Below are 19310 nucleotides of genomic sequence, written 5' to 3' on the forward strand. Positions count from 1 at the left end.
GCCTAATGGGTTTGGAGCGTGCTCGCTTGGCACGTAACGTGTGTTTTTTAGATCAGTGGTTTTTCAAAGTTGTGGTCCGCGGGGACCCCCAGGGGTCCTTGGGGGGGGATTCCAGGCGGTCCCCAGCTAAAGTAGTTAATACAGCAGTACAATCGCTTTAACCACTTTATCCAATACGTTGGCTATTAAAAAAATAGCAGATGTACAAGCTCACTGAGAGCTTGTACATCTGCAATTTGTTTTTTGATGTTTTTTTGAAAATATCGAAATATTTTTGTTAGGAAAAAAATCTTTACATAAATTTTCTCTTCTGGGGGTCCCTGGCACAAAACATTTTCAGATGGGGGTCCTGATAAATATATATCAATTTGGGGGTCCTTGACAGACATGAAAAAGTTTGAGAACCACTGCTTTAGATGAATATGTAGCCCACACACACACACGCACACACGCACGCACGCACGCACGCACGCACGCACGCACGCACGCACGCACGCACGCACGCACGCACGCACGCACGCACGCACGCACGCACGCACGCACGCACGCACGCACGCACGCACGCACGCACGCACGCACGCACGCACGCACGCACGCGCTACCAGAGACCATCTCCCTGTGTGTTTGAGTGGGTTCTTGGGAGAGAGCTGTTGTCATTAGGAGAAATGATGGGTCTTTGATGAGCAGGGCTCTCACTGACAGCGTTCCTATTAAAGACGGGCAGCGGACAGAACAGAGACTACAGTAATGCTATACTGTATCATCATCCATGCATTATGTACATGATGCCCCCCTTTTTAGACTGGCAGCCCAGATCAGGTTTTCAGCCTTATATCCAGAATGGAATCTGATCGTTTATGAAGGTTGAACGGCAAAATGAGAAGTGTGTGTGTGTGTGTGTGTGTGTGTGTGTGTGTGTGTGTGTGTGTGTGTGTGTGTGTGTGTGTGTGTGTGTGTGTGTGTGTGTGTGTGTGTGTGTGTGTGTGTGTGTGTGTGTGTGGCTAATTGATTGAATACTTTATTAGTCAAAAATGTAAACAGCACGGAAGTACAGTAAAACACTTGGGGCCCTACAGTATGTTCGCCGGTGTCCTACCCATTATCCCTAAACTTCTTTGCCATTTTTTCTATTTTTAAAAACATTTTCAAATAGTTCAACTTGCCGATCTACGATCGACACGTTGTGAACTTGTAGATTGTCTATTTGAACTATTTGAATTAATTTTTTTAAATAGTAAAAAATGGCAAAGAAGACAAACACAAAAAAAGTCCTGGAGACTTGTTTCCATTGTGGTCCTATAAATCACATTTGAACCACATTCCCAGGTGGTTTGAATATGCGTTTCAAGTCTGATGTGTAAAGATGTGTGTCTGAGTCTGGACACTCCCGACACTGAAGCCTGATTTATACTTATATTAGTCGCACGCCGAAAATAGCCGATCTACAAGCTCACAACACGTCGCAACACAACCCGTTGTGAGCTTGCAGATAGGCTATTTTTTGGTGTAAGCGGCACAGTTGTACTACAGAGCATAAGTTGAGCATTACTCAACCCTATGTCGTTACGTTGACTCGTCGTTACCACAGCAACCAATGCAGATATTAGACGACGACGTCTGCATACACAAATCCAATGTGATCACTTGTGAATTATAGCATGGACAGCATCAGCCCTGAAGATTATTGAGAAACAGAGATTCGCCTGTAGTCTGACTCTGAGCAAAGCCTTACATATAAGTCATTCCGTATCATTAATAAGGCACTCCTCTCTCTCTCTCTCTCCGTCTCTGTATCTCTCTCTCTTTCTCTCTCTCTCTGTGTCTGTCTCTCTCTCTCTGTGTCTGGCTTGTTTAGTGGTAAACACAACGCTAATAACAAATTGGCTGAACAATAAAAATGTCTCGCTTGATTTATGAGACAAAATTATGGACCGGTTTGGGGGTAGAGAGGTTGCGTTTAAGGCACAGGAGAAAACGGGCTTATAACAATGTTTTTTTTGTCTTGTCAGATATATATATATATATACAGCACAGTAGTTCTATATTGTCTTCTCAAAGATGCAGTAAAGCGATATGGAGTATATTTCCAGCCCTGTGGTTATGGTGTGCTGTTCTGCTGTAATTAAATAGGCGTTATGGGATATTGTTCCCTTCGCTGTCATAAGCGATGGATGACCGTGATAATAATAATAAGGGTTCCATGCGGACGGGTCACTATAGGAGGAGACGATGGTAATAGAAAAATGGTCGCTGTCGGGGCAGAAACCTCTTATCTCCATATTCTATCTTTTTGTGTTTTTTTTCCCGTAAATTAACGCCCTAATTGATCATACTACAGCGTCACACAAAATCGTCAAAAGTGGCAGATCCGCAAGCTCGAAACGTGGCGCGAAGCGACGCGTTTCGAGCTTGTAGATCTGCTACTTTTGATGATTTTTTTTTTTATTTGAATCCTTAAAAGTAACGGTTTTGGACATATGAGGTTTCCACCCGACAGAGACGAAATAGAGTCTTTCTCTCCCTCTCTCTCTCAGTGTGCAGTCAGTGTGTGTGTGTTTTTTAGACGGAACACACACACATTACGTACAGCCGGTAAATCGGCTAAGTGTTCTAATTGTCGGCATTATCTTGTTCTCTCTGTAGCTTTCAGATCAGTAATTGTCTTGCGGTTGCGCAGGGATTTGTTCAAATGGAATTAGAATTGTCCCCCAGTCCTTTTGTTGATTCCTGGCATGTCTCTTGTCATGATGGCATGGAGCGAGCTGAGAGGCTGGCTATAGTCGTGTGTGTGTGTGTGTGTGTGTGTGTGTGTGTGTGTGTGTGTGTGTGTGTGTGTGTGTGTGTGTGTGTGTGTGTGTGTGTGTGTGTGTGTGTGTGTGTGTGTGTGTGTGTGTGTGTGTGTGTGTGTGTGTGTGTGTGTGTGTGTGTGTGTGTGTGTGTGTGTGTGTGTGTGTGTGTGTGCGCGGTACGTACTACGTACATGCAGAATTCTTGGAAGAGGGGGTGGAATTCTCTTGACAAATCAGCTCAAGCGAGAGAGTGCCACCACGAGATGAACTGTCACTGCCAGTGACCCAGCCTCGCTGTGTCAAACATGGATTGTTGCCTCGATCAAAAAAAGACGAGGGTCAAGATCCTTTAGGATTGTAACGATTCCCTCTTAATGGTCCGATTCCTTAACGGTTCCCTTTGACTGGTAGCCTTTTCTATTTTCCTCTTTGTAAGAGAGGAGCTGTGTTCTCAATGTATTGTGTTTTTATGTTTTGTGATTATTTTTTTTGTATCCTGATGGCTGCTTGGTACAAAATTAATTTCCGCAAGGACAATAAAGCATCTATCTTTAACGATTCCTATATTTTTCAAATTCTAAATCTATATAATTTTGCCTTTCATTATAATTTTTGGTAAACACATTCAATCATGCATATCGGCAGCAGGGCGGCAGTGGCTCAGGGGTGGAGTGGCTGGGTAGATTGAACTGGAAACCGCAAGGTTCCCAGTTCGATCCTGGGCTGGGGCGCTCCCCCAGAGTTAGTGTCGAAGTGTCCTTGTGCGAGACACTGAACCCCTAATTGCTCCCGATGAGCCGGTTGGTGCCTTGCATGGTTTCCTCCGCCATCGGTGTATGAATGTGTGTGTGAATGGGTGAATGGCACAATCAATGTAAAGCGCTTTGGATAAAAGTGCTATATAAATGCACCATTTACCATTTATAACAGTATTGCATTCATATCATTGTAGTGGTTCTCAAAGTGAGGCTCGGGGACCGTCACACTTTGGGTTACGTGAGGGAGTTCCAAATGGACCCTTACAGGTCAGTTACTCTGAGAGTTATGTTTGTCCTTGAAATTAAAAAGTTTGAGAACCACCGGACCGGTATTGTAATTGTATAGCAGACGTGAAGTCGACATACCAGCTCTGACAGTGAGATAAAACCGGTTCTGGAAATGGTTCCAAATGTGTGTGTGTAGTAGATCTACAAGCTCAAAACGTGTCGCTTTGCGCCACATTTCGAGCTTTGTAGATCTGTTACTTTTGCTATTTTTGAATTGGAATCCTTAAAGTTTTGGACATACAATAGGAGGTTTCCACCCGACATATGAGATGTATTTGATTCCAAATTCAAGAGGGTTTTATTTGTCACTCCCTCTTACAAGTACAAGCAATGAAATGTTGGCGTGGCATTTCACAAGACTGTGCTAACGACAACAATTACAATATACAGTATAACAAGAAGTTGATAATAATGATAATACTGGTTTTAATACAAAATTACTGGTTGTAATAAAACCTAACATGAAGTTGGCAATAGTGCAGCTAAAGAAAGACGGATTAGGGTAATTTAGGAGCAATGGGGAGTGTGCAGAATATGCAATTCAATTCAATTCAATTTTATTAAAGTGTCAAATCACAACAAGTTGTCTCAAGACACTTTACATGTAGAGAAGAGACCCGACATCCCACCCTGAGCAAGCAATTTTGCGACAGTGGCAACGAAAAACTCCCTCTTAACTGGAAGAAACGTCAGGCAGACCCTAGGCTCTAGGGTGGCGGCCTTCTGCCTCGACCGTGTCGGGGGAAAGAAGAGAGAGAGAGGGAGAGACAGACAGAGGAGAGACAGAAAGAGATACAGTGCAAGTAGTAACAATAACAATAGTAGCAAATATAATAGTGTAAGATAGTATATGATAATATAATATAGTACAGCAATAGTGTGTATGCAGTATATAATGGTATAATAAAAGAATGTTAAGATAATATACAGTATAGTGTAGTGGTATAGTGTAATGTAGTAGAAATCCACGGTCGTGCTCCATGGAGAGGCCCGGTCCGCAGTCACAGTATTGAGCCGCAGCTGGGGGTCCATGGACCTGCGACGTGGGAAATAAAAGAAACTCCGGGGAGCAGGTCCCCGGTTTTAGAATTAGTGGCAGGCCTTACTAGAGCGTGAATCCGTACAGGGTTAATTACGATTGTACCAATGGGACACAAACCCACACAACCAAAGGGAGGACGAGAAAAGAGAGGACGAGAGGAGAGAGGAAAAGGGGGGGGGGGGGGTTGAGGATGACCCCCCCAGGGAGAATAATTTAGTATCTGTATGTATTTGTGTATGTAATTAGTGTCTGTATGAGTCATATAATAAACCTGCAATATGCAGGAAGTCTGTATTGATGAGTGAACCTTTCCCAGAGCTTAGCTTTAATTAACCCATGTCAACATTTTTGTGGAAATCCTCTCTGGGTTTTGCCTGCAGCCTTCATTGCCTCTTCTCATAGCATATACTGTAGAATTGAGTTAATTTAACTCTGGGAGAGAACAAATGGAACCAAATGGTTACATTTGTTCACACTCTCAGAGTTACGAATGGTTAATGATCCATTTGGTTCCATTATATGTACACTCGCAGAGTTAAATCAGATTTTTACAGTGTAATAACCAAAATAGTAATTTTTTTTTCATCTGCCAGTAGATGTGGGTGAGGTGCTGGAGGCAAAAGGAAACCAAATGAACATTTAAAGGGAGCCTCTGTCTGCACACTCAAAACTGTGTCAAATCAGATTGTTTTTACTTTTTTATATATATAGCAAGCTTTCAGTCATAGACCTTCCCCAGGCATAAAGCGATCAGTGAATATCATGACGGTATATAAAGGTTCAGGGTGTCATCACTTGATTGATGTATGAGTCGCACCTGTGCCAAAAATATCAGTGACACAACTCGTGGGAGTTGTAGTTCTACAATTAAGTGTACTACAAAAACCAAAGGACGCGAGTGACGAGTGTCCACTGAGACAGGAAACGCCCCAAAAAGGGGAATATTTACAGTGTAGTATAGCCGAAATCCAAGGCGGCAGGTGCTAAGCTACACGCGGCGCAATTAGCCTACTGACCCCTCTCTTCACACATTTATTGTGTGAAAAATGCTCCGGGTGGTTTTAACAACTTAAGATTTCAAACAAACATCACCTACTATAAACATAGCCACGGATGACACAGTGAAGTCTGACCCTCTTTTCCCAAAATAGCCACGGCAGTAAGTGATTTTTTTTGGTTACAACTAAAAGTGTTTTGTTAAAGGCTTAAAGCTCTATATTCTGATAGTAATCATTGCTATAGAGTGTCTGTTCTGTCACAGGGGTCTCCCTGTCTCTCCAGCTCTTTGATAAACAGATAATACATTTTCAGGTATGTGACAAGATTTCAGCCAATCAGGAGAGAGTGCCCATTCATCAGCTTCATTTTTATATAGTGTTCCAGTTCCAATTTTGCTCTGCTCATTTCTTAGTGTCATCACTTCCAATTTCACTTGTTTAATCTGTATCCTGTCTGAGTTCTCTATCCTGATTGGATAAAATTGGTATCCTGACCTGAAAATACATTTTCTGTTTAATAAAGAGCTGGAGAGACATGAAGACTCCTGTTACTGAACAAAGACTCTATAGCAATGAGTACGGAATATTAGTTATAGTTATTTAACAGTTATTTCAACCAAAGAAAATCACTTACCCCACCTTTTTAAACGTTGTGTGGGGGGGGGGGTAGCCAGGTTGATTGGCTGTTTGAGTCCAGCCAGTTGGAGGAGGGATAGGGGGAGCATCCAATTGCAGCGGACAGAGAAGGGTTAATGGGGGACGGGAATGTTTAATCCATTTGACATGATTTGTAGCTGTTGTTTGGGGCCCGTTTATTGACGGGCGGCAGGCGAGTGAGCGCGCTGGTCTTTATCCCACCTATTTAATCTGTCACGCCTCCCCCCCCCAGACTGGGCCTCTCTCTCTCTCTCTCTCTCTCTCTCCACCCTGTCACATTGAGTGACGGGGGGGTCGTCCTTGAAGGTTTCTCTATCTGTGACGGTGTGACAGCGGTGTCCCCTCAGGCTCAGAGTGTCCTCAGCTCGTCCTGTAAGGAGAAAACAATCCAATCCAATCCCCCCCCCCCCCCACACTCCCTTCATTAGTCACACACCTCCTGCTAATTCAGACACACTAATTGAGATGTCTGTTAATGGATTCCGCTGTTAATTAGTTTTTATATATATATATAAAATCAGAATCAACTTTATTATCACATCAAAGGTTTACAGCTGAAAAGAAGTGGGTGCAATTTGTTTTTGTGCAAGCTCCATTGTTTTCAGGAAGAGACAAGAAGAAAGGGGGGGGGCAGAGCAAGCAAGGACAAAAAGAAATCAAACATGTCGGAGAAAGGCAAAAATCTAAGATATCTACATATATACACATAGCATAATCCAGCTGTACATGAGGTTAGACACAAATGTGGTAGCACTTCGTGGGTCCACATAGCAGCAAGTACTGTATGTACATTTTGTGTATATATCTGGTAGTATATTTTGTAAACCACATCGCTACTTTTGTATTATTACCATGATACTGTTTTGTTGATTAATATTCCGCTCATGGGTTGAAGACTGTTGGAGTGCAACCACCACACACTGAGCAGGAGGACGACTATCGTTGGTTGCATCTGCACTCAATCCAATGTGTGGACATTATTCTCTCACTCGCACATCCTCTGAGTCCTCCTCACCGCCTCCATACATAGAAAAGAGCTGATTTGCAGGGAGTGTGTTGACTTGCGAACACCCCCCTCCCTCCCTCTCCCTCCCTCTCTCCCTCCCTCCCTCCTCTCTCTGCTCTCTCCTGGCTAGAATGTGATTAAAATCAGCTTCTGTCCGTCAGCGACCGTGTCTATAAGTCGCTCAATAGGCGCTCTATCACGAGCCCGGCAGCTGTCTGTCTCTCTCTCTCTCTCTCTCTCTCTCTCTCTCTCTCTCTCTCTCTCTCTCCCACAGAGAGCTGGTACGGGTGCAGGACTCTACGTTCTGCTTTGGCTATTAGTGCTGCTACTTTGATGTCATTGGAGATAATGGGGAACAAATAGAGAATGCAGTATGGTGGGGAGATGGAACCGTGGAGGAGAGGAGAGAGGTGGTGGTGCGTTAACCCATTAAGGCCGATTACATTTTTTTTCCCTAAAAAACCTTTTAAAAAATATATGTATTCAAAGATTTGCACAAATTTCCAAAATGTTTCAAAAAATCACACCGAGTGTGAAGAGAGTGGTGCCTTTGATGAGTTCATTTTATTAAGCTGTGTGTGTGTGTGTGTGTGTGTGTGTGTGTGTGTGTGTGTGTGTGTGTGTGTGTGTGTGTGTGTGTGTGTGTGTGTGTGTGTGTGTGTGTGTGTGTGTGTGTGTGTGTGTGTGTGTGTGTGTGTGTGTGTGTGTGTGTGTGTGTGTGTGACTGCGCGTGCCTGTGTGCCTTTAAGTGGTGCATGTGTTGCACTGTCTTGTGTTTGTGTTGAATTAGTGTAACTGGTTGCATCTTTGTGTTGCAATCAGCTGCAGCTGTTGAGGCCGTGCTCATCCGGACACACAAACACACACGGTCAAATGTAGGAGTGGTTGGCACCACTCAAAAATAGCAGATCTACAAGCTCATAGCGTGGCACTCGGTGCCGCGCTATGAGCTTGTACATCTGCTATTTTTGAATAGCCAAAGTAATCGTAAAATGACACACAGATGCGTTCCCGGCCTTAATGGGTTAAGAGAGGGGATACAAAGGACAGAGTATGAGCCGTGAGACAGCAGAGATGACAGAGAGAGATGAGGGAGAGGAGGAGGAGGTGGATTGTGTGTGTGAGGAGGATGGAACAGGAGGAGGGAGGACTCTGGGCCCTCGGCTTATAGAAGAAGAACCTGTCGGCGTGAGAAAAGGAATGGAAGCAATAATCCGGTAGAAAAGGCATCGGGGAGCGTGTGTGGAAGTGAAATGGAAAGGGGAAATGATATATAGAAGTCACGGGAGGGACAGCGTATAGCTGCTATAGAGCCTGGAAATGCTGCAGATGCAGGGGAGGAGAGGGGAAAGGAGGGAAAAAAGGAGAAAAACCTCCTCACACGAGCCAGTGAGCGAGCGGCGAGGTAAAAGAGCACCCTGAGACAGATTCATGATGGAGATGGATCTGATTGGAAAGTGAGGCGTACCTCCAGCAGATGGTTTGTCTGGTCTGGGCCAGCCCCTCTCTCGGCCCCCTCGGCCCTTCTCTTGAGTAATGGCTCCATCCATCCATCCAAGGCTTGGATGGATTGGAGGACGGGCCCTACAGATGTTTTGGGCCTTGTACACACCTGAGGACCGCCGGGCCTAGACGAACGGAAAACCCCCAAATTAAAACTGCTTTAATGCTGCGCCACGCATCCGTTACAGTCTGGCCGGTTGTTGTCGGGCAGAGAGTTTGATCCTGAACGGCAGAGAAAGCCGAGTCGAGGAGGAAGCAGACGCACAACAAGCCTCTGCTTTATCCCATTAACCCCAAGGCCTGAGGTTCCGATTCTACAAAATGTCTTCTAAATCCTAACAGTTTTTTGAAAAAAACATAAAAAATATGTTTTTACGATTTTTCAAAAATAGCAGATCTACAAGCTTGTATATCTGCTATTTTTGAATAGCCAAAGACATCTAAAATGACACAGATGCGTTCCAGGTCTTAATGGGTTAACCCATTAACCCAAGGCCTGAGGTTCCGATTCTACAAAAATGTCTTCTAAATCCTAACAGTTGTCTGAAAAACCTACGTTACTATAATATCAGTGGTTCTCAAACACTTTCATGTCAAGGACCTCCAAAATTATATGTATTTGGTGCCGACCCCCATCTCAAAATATTTTGTTCCAGGGACCCTCAGAAGCAAAGATTTGAGTTAAAAATGTTTGCTTTTAAAAATATACTATATATTCAAAGATTTACACAAATCTTCATGATTTTTCAGAAATAGCAGATCTACAAGCTCATAGGCACTCGGTGCCGTGCTATGAGCTTTTATATCTGCTATTTTTGAATAGCCAAAGTATCAAATAATGGTTTAAGTGGTTACACAGATGCGTTCCCGGTTTTAATGGGTTAAAAAAAAAGCACTACTTTGTTTTTCAGCAATTGCAATTTTCCGTTTCTTTTTGTGGGGTTTTGTCTGCAGTTCGAGGTCCTTTTTTTCGGTATCAAAGTAATTATCTCCTCATAATTCCAAAGGGGTATTTCGACGCTCAATGTGACCCACTGCAGTGAAGTGATGGATATCTTCCGTTTTTGGCCTGAAGTGGCCCAGCGCCCAGGGAGCTGGGCCACTTCAGGCCAAACGGAAGGGATCCCTCAACTACAAACCTGGAAAAACAGTGTTTCAGTGTGAGACGCTCTCTCACTCCACAAGCACACTATTCATCTGGTCCTATTCCTATCCCCGTAAATGGGGTCAAACACGGTGCCAAGAGTATTGGGGAAAGTTATTTCAATGACTCCGGCTTCGGTACGGTAAACGCCCGAAGCCTTGGTCCCGATACATCACAGTCCCACACGACAATAAAAAGATAAGCTAAAAATATTCTCCTCTTCCCTCCTCCTCCTCCTCCTCCGGTTCCCCTCAAACACAACGAACTATACGAAAAGGTTGGCCGAGTTGGCTTATCAACATCTCTGGAGATCTGGTGCTCCTCCTAACAAGGAGCAGCGCCGGGTAAGCTGGTATAGTCAGCAACTCGGCTTTTTTTAGCAGATTCAGCACTGTTTTTTTATGTCCACAAGCCAAAGAAAACATGCAGGTGTTTTTAAATGAAATGCCAACAGCCCTGGTTGGTCTCCAAGAGAAGGTCAGCTTCAAATGAGAGATAAACCGGCTGCTGTTTGTCAGGAAAGGGCAAATGAAACCACGGCTTGAGAGTTAAAGTGTCCTGTGGTGAAAGGTATCGGGCCATAAGAGCTTAACCACCAGTTAAACTTTACCACTTAACCACTCTGCTATTTTTGTTGAATGTTTGCCCCAGAATAGTGACGCTTGGTTTCATGTGGTTAAAGGTATTTTGAAAGACTTCAATTTATACTTTTAAGAACTGCAATTTTAAGACGTAACTATAAAGATATTTAGTGCGAAGTTGAATTTGACAGTGATTACCCATTACCCCCTATTCTCCCCAATGTAGTCATTATGCCAATTAATTCCTCCCCACACACATTTCTGTGTGTTGTTCCCGCCCACTTCCTGTTTTTTCGTGGTGCCGGAAGGAAAAGCTCAATGCATTTTTCCCATTGACATTTCCAAAAATATTTATATCAATTAATTTAAGCCTCGAATCAAGCCATCCAGGGTCCTGGTGAATCATGACCATAAAACATTTGATTCTGTGAAAAAACTTTTTTGAAAACGGCAAAACAGAGGGTATTTATTAAATATAGTATATCATATCATTAAATATAAAATTTAAAAAATCACAGAAAAAAACGTTTTATGGTCATGATTCACCAGGACCCTGGATGGCTTGATTCTAGGCTTAAATTAACTGATATAAATATTTTTGGAAATGTCAATGGGAAAAATGCATTGAGCTTTTCCTTCCGGCACCACGAAAAACCAGGAAGTGGGCGGGAACTGCGATGCTCTATTGACTCACCTGCCAGTGAGGAGCCCCCACCGAGAGAACGTAGAACCTTCGTCCTACTCCTCCCACCCAACACTCCCCGCTGACAGGTGCCGCACAAATATCACCCTCCTCCCCGCCCGGCTTCCCTCCACCGAACACGGGGCGGGTTGTGTTCGCCTAGGCGCTCGACAAAGCCGGATGCACCACACGGTGGATTTGAACCCCCAGACTCCACCTGGTGGTGGGCAGGCACCATTGCACCACCCAAACGCCACAGTTGTGTTGGCTTTGGTGTTCTACTACGGTGTCTAGAACAGTGTCTGTGTGTCCCAAATCATGTGAGATTCACATGATTACATTTTTATAGACTGTCCATTAGTTGGGGAAAAACTGCAGAAAATAAATATGGCCTAAAAGTAAAAAAAAATTGTACATTTGTTTTACAAATGTATTTATGTATTTATTATTTGGCTGTAGATGAATGTGAAATTGAATGAGCTTGACTAGATTTGTTTTTATTACAGTGTGTCGCTATGCTCTCGATAATACCGTTGAATTCAGAATACCTCCAATCATACTCGAATGCCAGGGGGGGCGTTTACACTGAGCACTATATAACGATATTGTTCACCATTGTATTTGTTATGGTTGTGAACTCCGCCATACACTTGACTTAGAACGATTTTTAGAACTATATTTGTATAGTTATGGTTATAGTGCTCAGTGTGAATGTGTCACGCATCGAAAAATTGCAGATATACGGCAGTTGTTCTCAAACCTTTTATGTCGAGGACCCCCAAATTGATATGTTTTTGGACCAGGGACCCCCATCTGAAAAGGTTTTGTGCCAGGAACAGGAAGAGAAGATTAATGTAAGAAATAGCAGATGCACAAGCTCGCAGCGCATCCCTTGTAGATCTGCTATGTTTGAATAGCCAAAGTATAAATGAATAAAGTGGTTAAAATTATCGTGATGCTATGTTAAATACTTTTGCTGGGGACCCCCTGGAACCTCCCCAAGGACCCCTAGGGGGTCCCCGGACCCCACTTTGAGGACCAACAATGATCTACTCTCGACACACCGGCGCGCAACCGAGTATAACACGGGCTTTAAGGATTAATTTGCAGCTTGAGAAAACGGTTCGCATAAAAGCGATCATCGGTGTAGTTTCATCTCCAGATGACTGCATCTACATAACATACTGTATCACCCTGCCCGCTCGTGAAGCTGAAATATTAAAGGGCCTCCTTTTGAACTGTCAGAGTGTATTGTTTTCATACAAGCACCCCTTTGTCATCTCCGTGAGCCTCTACACTGCCTCTCTCAGCAGTTTACAGCCCCAGCCAAGGTCACAGCTATTATTTCCCCCCCTCTCTGCCTCCTCTCAGATGAGCTCCGGGGCCGGGGCGGGCGAGCGGGCTGGCGGGTTGGGTTGGGTGTCAGGGGTCTTTGACAAGCGAAGGTCATCTTCACCCGGCGTTGATGACCGCGTTATATCTCAGACATGAACCTTCACGAGGGATGAAGATGACTGAAAAACAAAGTGCCTCACATTAACCCGTTAAATCCGGGGAAAGCTTCTGGGTCATTTTATACTTTGGCCATGCAAAAATAGCAGATCTACAAGCTCATAGCGCGTCACTTCGTGCTGCGCTATGAGCTTCTAGATCTGCTATTTTTGAAAAATTGTGAAAATTTTGCAAATCTTTGAATATATACATTTTTTTAAGCGAACATTTTTAACTCAAGTCTTTGCTTCTGGAGGTCCCTGGAACAACATATTTTGAGATGGGGGTCGGCGGCCAAATACATATAATTTTGGGGGTCCTTGACATGAAAACGTTTGAGAACCACTGATATAGAAACATACGTTTTTCAGAGAACTGTTAGGGAGGGACTCCGGTGTTAATGGGTTAAGTGCGGAGCAGTTTGGGGGCCGTGGCGTGTTGTTTTCAGGGGGGTTGCGTCACGGTCGGACGGGTCCTTGCTGATGGATTTCCGATGGGCGCTGTGCCAGACGCCATGAGGAGCCCCTTGCGTGGCCCCACGGTTCTATCAGTCTCGTAACTCTTGTTCCTTTTTGCTACCAATGTGACTGTTGAGGCTGAGTGTGTTCGGCTCTTTTGTAAAAGCCGTCGCCTCGTTATGGTCTACACCTCCCTTGGCGCTGCTATGATCTCGACAAAGTTTTAGTTGCCATGCAAATGATGCAGTTAATGATTTAACTGTGGGTTTGGTATGAAACATTGTTTCATACCAAATGAAACAAATGAAACAACAGTACTATCGCCAAAACAGACCATATACAAGTTCACAACATGTCACATCACACATTGGCTATTTTTGAATTTCTTTTGAAAATGTATGAACGGGGAACCCATGGCCTAGCGGTTAAGGCACAACCACATATAGGCCGGTGACCTTTGCTGTGTGTCACTACCTGTCTCTCTCTCCCTGTTTCCTGTCACTCTCCACTACTATTATCCAAATAAAGGCAGAAAAGCCCCCTCCGCCCAACAAAAAAATGTATGAACATTTTTGCTAGCCCTGAATGACCATAACAGGTCTGTAGGGTCCATTTGGTTCCATTTGTACACTCTCAGACATATGGGGGTCCTTGCAAATAAAACATTTGAGAACCACTAGTACTAGTGGACTCCTAACGTGCCACAGTGTCGTAGTAAATCAGTGTCATACATGTTCTGAAGAAAACCTGGAGACTGACATTCAGTAAATTATGATCAAAATAAGAACATTATAATGGTGTGTAAAAAATCAAATCTAAAATCTGCCACGGACAAGGCCAAGTCTTTGCCACAGACACATTTGCCCGTGGATATAAACATGGAAATAGGATTGTTTCTGTTCATTCCAGCTGTATACAGGTGAATGGAAACCATTCTAAGAATTACGCAAAATAATTGCGACCGGGCGATTATGTAATAATAGTGACAGGCCTAGGTGGCATTAGAAGACCCTGGCGTGGCCCGCTTCTATCCGTGTCATTATTTGTGCTTCCAAAGTTACTATTGAGGCTGCTATTTTTTGCAAACACCATCACCTCATTATCGTCTAACACTGGCCGATATATCGGCTATTATTTCACTTTTTTGATGACATCCGTATTGGCAATCATGAAGCTGATGTGTCCCGAGTTTAACCACTTTCAAACTGGTGTCCCTAATTTGGGCATGTCATGCCCAAATATCATAGGAATCTTTCAAAAGTTTTCAGAAATGTTAAATAAAAAATTGCAAATCTAGATTGGCTATTTTAAATATATATATATTTCTATTGATTTTGCACTTTTTTGGCAAAATGTCGTTCAAAACATCAGTAACCGGTAGTCTAGGACTCTCCAAAATAAGCCCCCAAAAATGTGGCATGGGTCAGGCTCTATAGTATATCTAATTACACCTCCCGTGTCTGTGTCACTTACTCCATTTGATGGTCGTGGTTCACGCCGGGTTCAGTGCCGTTGACCTGTGAACTGATGTGGCGGGAGAAAGCTCAAGGTAAAGGATGCCTCCGCGCTATATAGGCTTAGAAGAACGTTATTAACCCCTAGCTGCCAGGAACTGACAAGGTTTTAAAAAGCGCCTTCCCCCTTCTCCCCATCTAAGCCCACAGCCCCGAATCTGTCACGACAGCATCTCGTGGTGAAAGCCTTTGAACGGGAAATATAGGTTAAATACACAGAGGAGCGTATCTTATTAGCGTTTACCCATGAGAGGACCGGTTATTTGATCTCCCCTCATGTTGCATAACCAAGAGGAACAGCGGGATGGCGAGAGAAAGAGAGAGAGAGAGAGAGAGAGAGCCTTGAATAATCCATGTTTGTTTCACAGAAGGCACGTTTCCTCTTCTTCTCACTGGCGGTCGTGGTCCACCACCGCGCGCGGCTCCCATCATCAGCTGTTAACCCATTCAATCCGGAAAAGCATCTGTGTCATTTTAGATTTCTTTGGCTATTAAAAAAAATAGCAGATATACAAGCTCATGATCAGGGCTAGGCAAGTCTATCACCTCATTATCGTCTAATACTGGTCGATATATATCGGCTATTATTTTACTTTTTTGATGACAACCGTATTGGCAATTATGAAGCCGATGTGTCCATTTAAATGTCATAGGCATTAGAGCATTAGAGCTGTCATAGAGCTTGTAGATCTGCTATTTTAGAAAAATCGTGAATCTTTGAATATATATTCTACAAAATGTCTTCTAAATCCTAACAGTTTTTTGAAAATCCCTATGTTGCTATATTAGTGGTTCTCAAACTTTTTCATGTCAAGGACCCCCAAAATGATATGTATTTGGCCGCCGACCCAATTCTCATAATATTTTGTTCCAGGGACCCCCCAGAAGCAAAGATTTGAGTAACAAATGTTCGCTTTAAAAAATATATACATTCAAAGATTAGCACAAATTTTCACGATTTAAAAAAAAATAGCAGATCTACAAGCTCATAGCGCGGCACTCGGTGCCGCGCTATGAGCTTGTATATCTGCTATTTTTGAATAGCCTATGTACAAAATAAAAATCTAAAATGACACAGATGCGTTCCCGGATTGAATGGCTTAATGAGCGCTCCTCTCTGCCAAAGAGGAGCTGTTTCATGATGAGGCTTTTCATCTGCAGGCCACAGGCCACACGGCATGGATATTAATCCTGGAGAAACATACTGCCTGATTTACATCAAATTATCCTTGCTGTCGGGGACAGAAACCTCCTATCTCCGTATTCTAGTTTTTTTTCTCGTAAATTAACGACCCTACTTGATCATACTACAGCGTCACACAAAAGCATCGAAAGTTAGCAGATCCACAAGCTCGAAACATGGCGCGAAGCGACTGGTTTTGAGCTTGTAGATCTGCTATTTTGATACTTTTTAACCCATTCAATCCGAGGACGCATCTGTCATTTTGGATTTCTTTGGCAATTCAAAAATAGCAGATATACAAGCTCATAGCACGGCACCGAGTGCCGCGCTATGAGCTTGTATATCTGCTATTTTTTTTAAATCGTGATATTTTTAGATGGGGGTCCGCGGCCAAATACATATAATTTTGGGAGTTCTTGACATGAAAAAGTGTGAGACCCACTTAAAAAAACTGTAGGATTTAGAAGACATTTGTAGAATCCCCCAGAAGCAAATATTTCGCTTTTAAAAAATTATATATATTCAAAAGATTTGCACAAACTTTCACAATTCTTTAAAAAAAAATAGCAGATCTACAAGCTCGTAGCGCGGCACTCGGTGCCGTGCTATGAGCTTGTAGATGTAGATAGCCAAAGTTAAAAAAAAATGACACAGATTCTTTACCGGTCTAAATGGGTTAATTTGAATCCTGAAAAGTTACAGTTTCCACCCGACAGAGATGATATGCTAAAGGATGGAGACATTATCGTACGGCATCGTGATTTACACGGTATCTGTTGCGAAAGCAAGGATGGGTTGTGGTTTTTAGTGTGTCACACGTTTTATCAAAGTAGGGGTCATGGCCTCAAAGGGGGCAATTAGAAAAAAAAAAGAATAACAAAATATATGTTTGTTTTATTTCAGTTCAAATTCGATTCATATTGTGCCAGTTTAACCACTTTGAACCTGGCTGGCATCCCTATTTTGGGCATGTCATTGTCAAACCTTTACAAAATCTTTAAAAAAAAGAGGAAACATTTGCCAAAATCTACAAGCTCACAATGCAGACGTGTTGTGAGCTTTTTGTATTTGTTGTTTTTTAAAAAGCTATTTCTATGGCTATTTGGGGGTCCTTGGCATGGAGAGGTATTTTGGGAACCCCTGGGATATGTTATCTCACTCCGCTTTGGCGTTCATCTTGTTTATGTTCAGCTGATTATAGAGACGGACTCGGGCTAGTGCCCGATTTGACGAGGCTCAGCTGCATCATACAGATGTCAGACTGACTGTTGTTTTGTGTTATCCATTTGTGTGTGTGTGTGAGTGTGTGTGTGTGTGTGTGTTGTGTAGCGTGTGTGTTTGTGTTATTAATTTCCACGATTCCAGTTGGCGATAAACGGTGTTTGCTACTAATCAGACCCTCAGGGGTGTATCTGGCACTCTCACACAATCTCTGTTAACATGCATGTTCTGGAAAGCAACATTGTTGTTGTTTACCCGTTAACCCATTAAGACCTGAGGCCGATTCTACAAATGCCTTCTAAATCAGTGGTTCTCACACTTTCAAGATTTTTAAAAAATGTTCAAAAATAGCAGATTTGAGCTTGTAGATCTGCTATTTTTGAACAGCCGACCCAAAAAAATCTAAAATGACACAGATGCTTTCCCAGTTTTAACGGGTTAAACTAGACTAGACAATCCATCCACCAACTGTTGCATTATTCCTCCCTCCTGTATTTGCATACATTCAGAAACATGTCCTCCACACACAGAGAGTCGGGTGGAGTTGCCTAATACTGTACTCGAGTAAAAGTATCGTTTGTTGACCGGGGTCCCCCAGGGCTCTATATACTAGGTCTACTAGTTTCCTTCTATACCAAATCTCTTCGCGTTGTGAGCTTGTTGAACTGCTATTTCCGCCAAATGTTCGCCTCAGAATGGGGAAACGCTAGGGTTCATGTGGTCAACAACATAAACCCTTTATGGTTGAGCGGAGTCCCTCAGGGCTCTATACTAGTGTATTTTCTGATTTCTGTTATAGTGGGGAAGGCTTTCACTGAAAATAGCCAATCGACAAGCTCACAACGCGTCGACGCGTTACTTGGGAGCTTGTCGATCGGCTATTTTCAGCGAAAGCCTTCACCACAATAAGGATGCTCGGGCTCAAGTGGTTAAGTACATGTATCCGAGTAAATGTAACTGTAGTTACTACCCACCTCTGCCTACCACATGTATGTTGAAAAAGAGAATGCGAGCACACTCGTCGGTTAAAAAGTACACTTCACACTTGTTGGTTGCGCCGCTCTGACATGAAACACTTGCTCAAAAAGGATCACCAGCACTCACTTGAATTCCTTAAAGGGTGTCTTATTTATTGAAGACCCAGCAGCAGTATATATTCCTATAAGGAATTCAAGTGAGTGATCTTTTTATGAGCATGTATTAAATATACACATGTATGTCATGATGATGAACTCTTACTGTAGGTGAAAGAGACCAGACCAGATCCTCCCCCGTTTTCCCTTAAACTCTCACCAGGATTGTTATGGCTTCATTCATGACACTTTGCTTATGCTTACTGTACATGTCCATAAGAAACAAGGGGGATAAGGCTGGGAACGGTATATTAAAGGGATGCGCCGGTATTCGAAAATCCATTTGTACGTTGCGGTGGTAATGTTTTATGGATGCGCATTGGTTGCATGTTATAGTGGGAGTGGAATCCTGTTTTCTCTCTCAGCGAGTCGAGCTGTTTTCTGTGGTTAACATATGAACAGCCGGGCTGCCTACGCACAGCACAGCACGTACCCAGCCTAAGTCTGTGGATCTGGCAGGAGAAAGCTTAGCACCGTACCCCTACTGTTCAGCCACACGCACGCACCCACACGCACATGATGCACAATTGCACACACACACCAGTGATGGAAGAAGTGCTCCCATTTTGTCCTTCATTAAAAAAAGTAGCAATACCACAATGGAGAAATACTCTGTTACAAATAAAAGTCCGGTATTCAACATTTACTTGAGTATCTACAAGCCGATCTACAAGCTCACAACGAGTCGCATCGTTGTGAGCTTGTAGATCGGCTATTTTCAAAAAGCCCAAAGTTTAAATAGGGCTGAAGTGGCTAATGTATGTTTTGTAATAATAATCAAAATCCACAAAGTAACTAGTAACTAAAGTTTTCAAATAATAAGTAAAAAGTACAATATTTGCCTCTGAGATGTAGTGGAGTA

The 19310-nt window shown here is 43.1% G+C and overlaps 1 protein-coding gene across 1 annotated transcript in view; it reads left to right on the forward strand.

The window, feature by feature from the left end:
• tfb1m (transcription factor B1, mitochondrial) overlaps nucleotides 1–19310 on the forward strand; it is a 66644-nt gene that overhangs the window by 14423 nt on the left and 32911 nt on the right. The gene's annotated exons all lie outside the window — the stretch shown is intronic.

This window comes from Gymnoscopelus braueri, assembly GCF_963280865.1.
Source record: "Gymnoscopelus braueri genome assembly, chromosome: 19".
NCBI classification, from domain to species: domain Eukaryota; kingdom Metazoa; phylum Chordata; class Actinopteri; order Myctophiformes; family Myctophidae; genus Gymnoscopelus; species Gymnoscopelus braueri.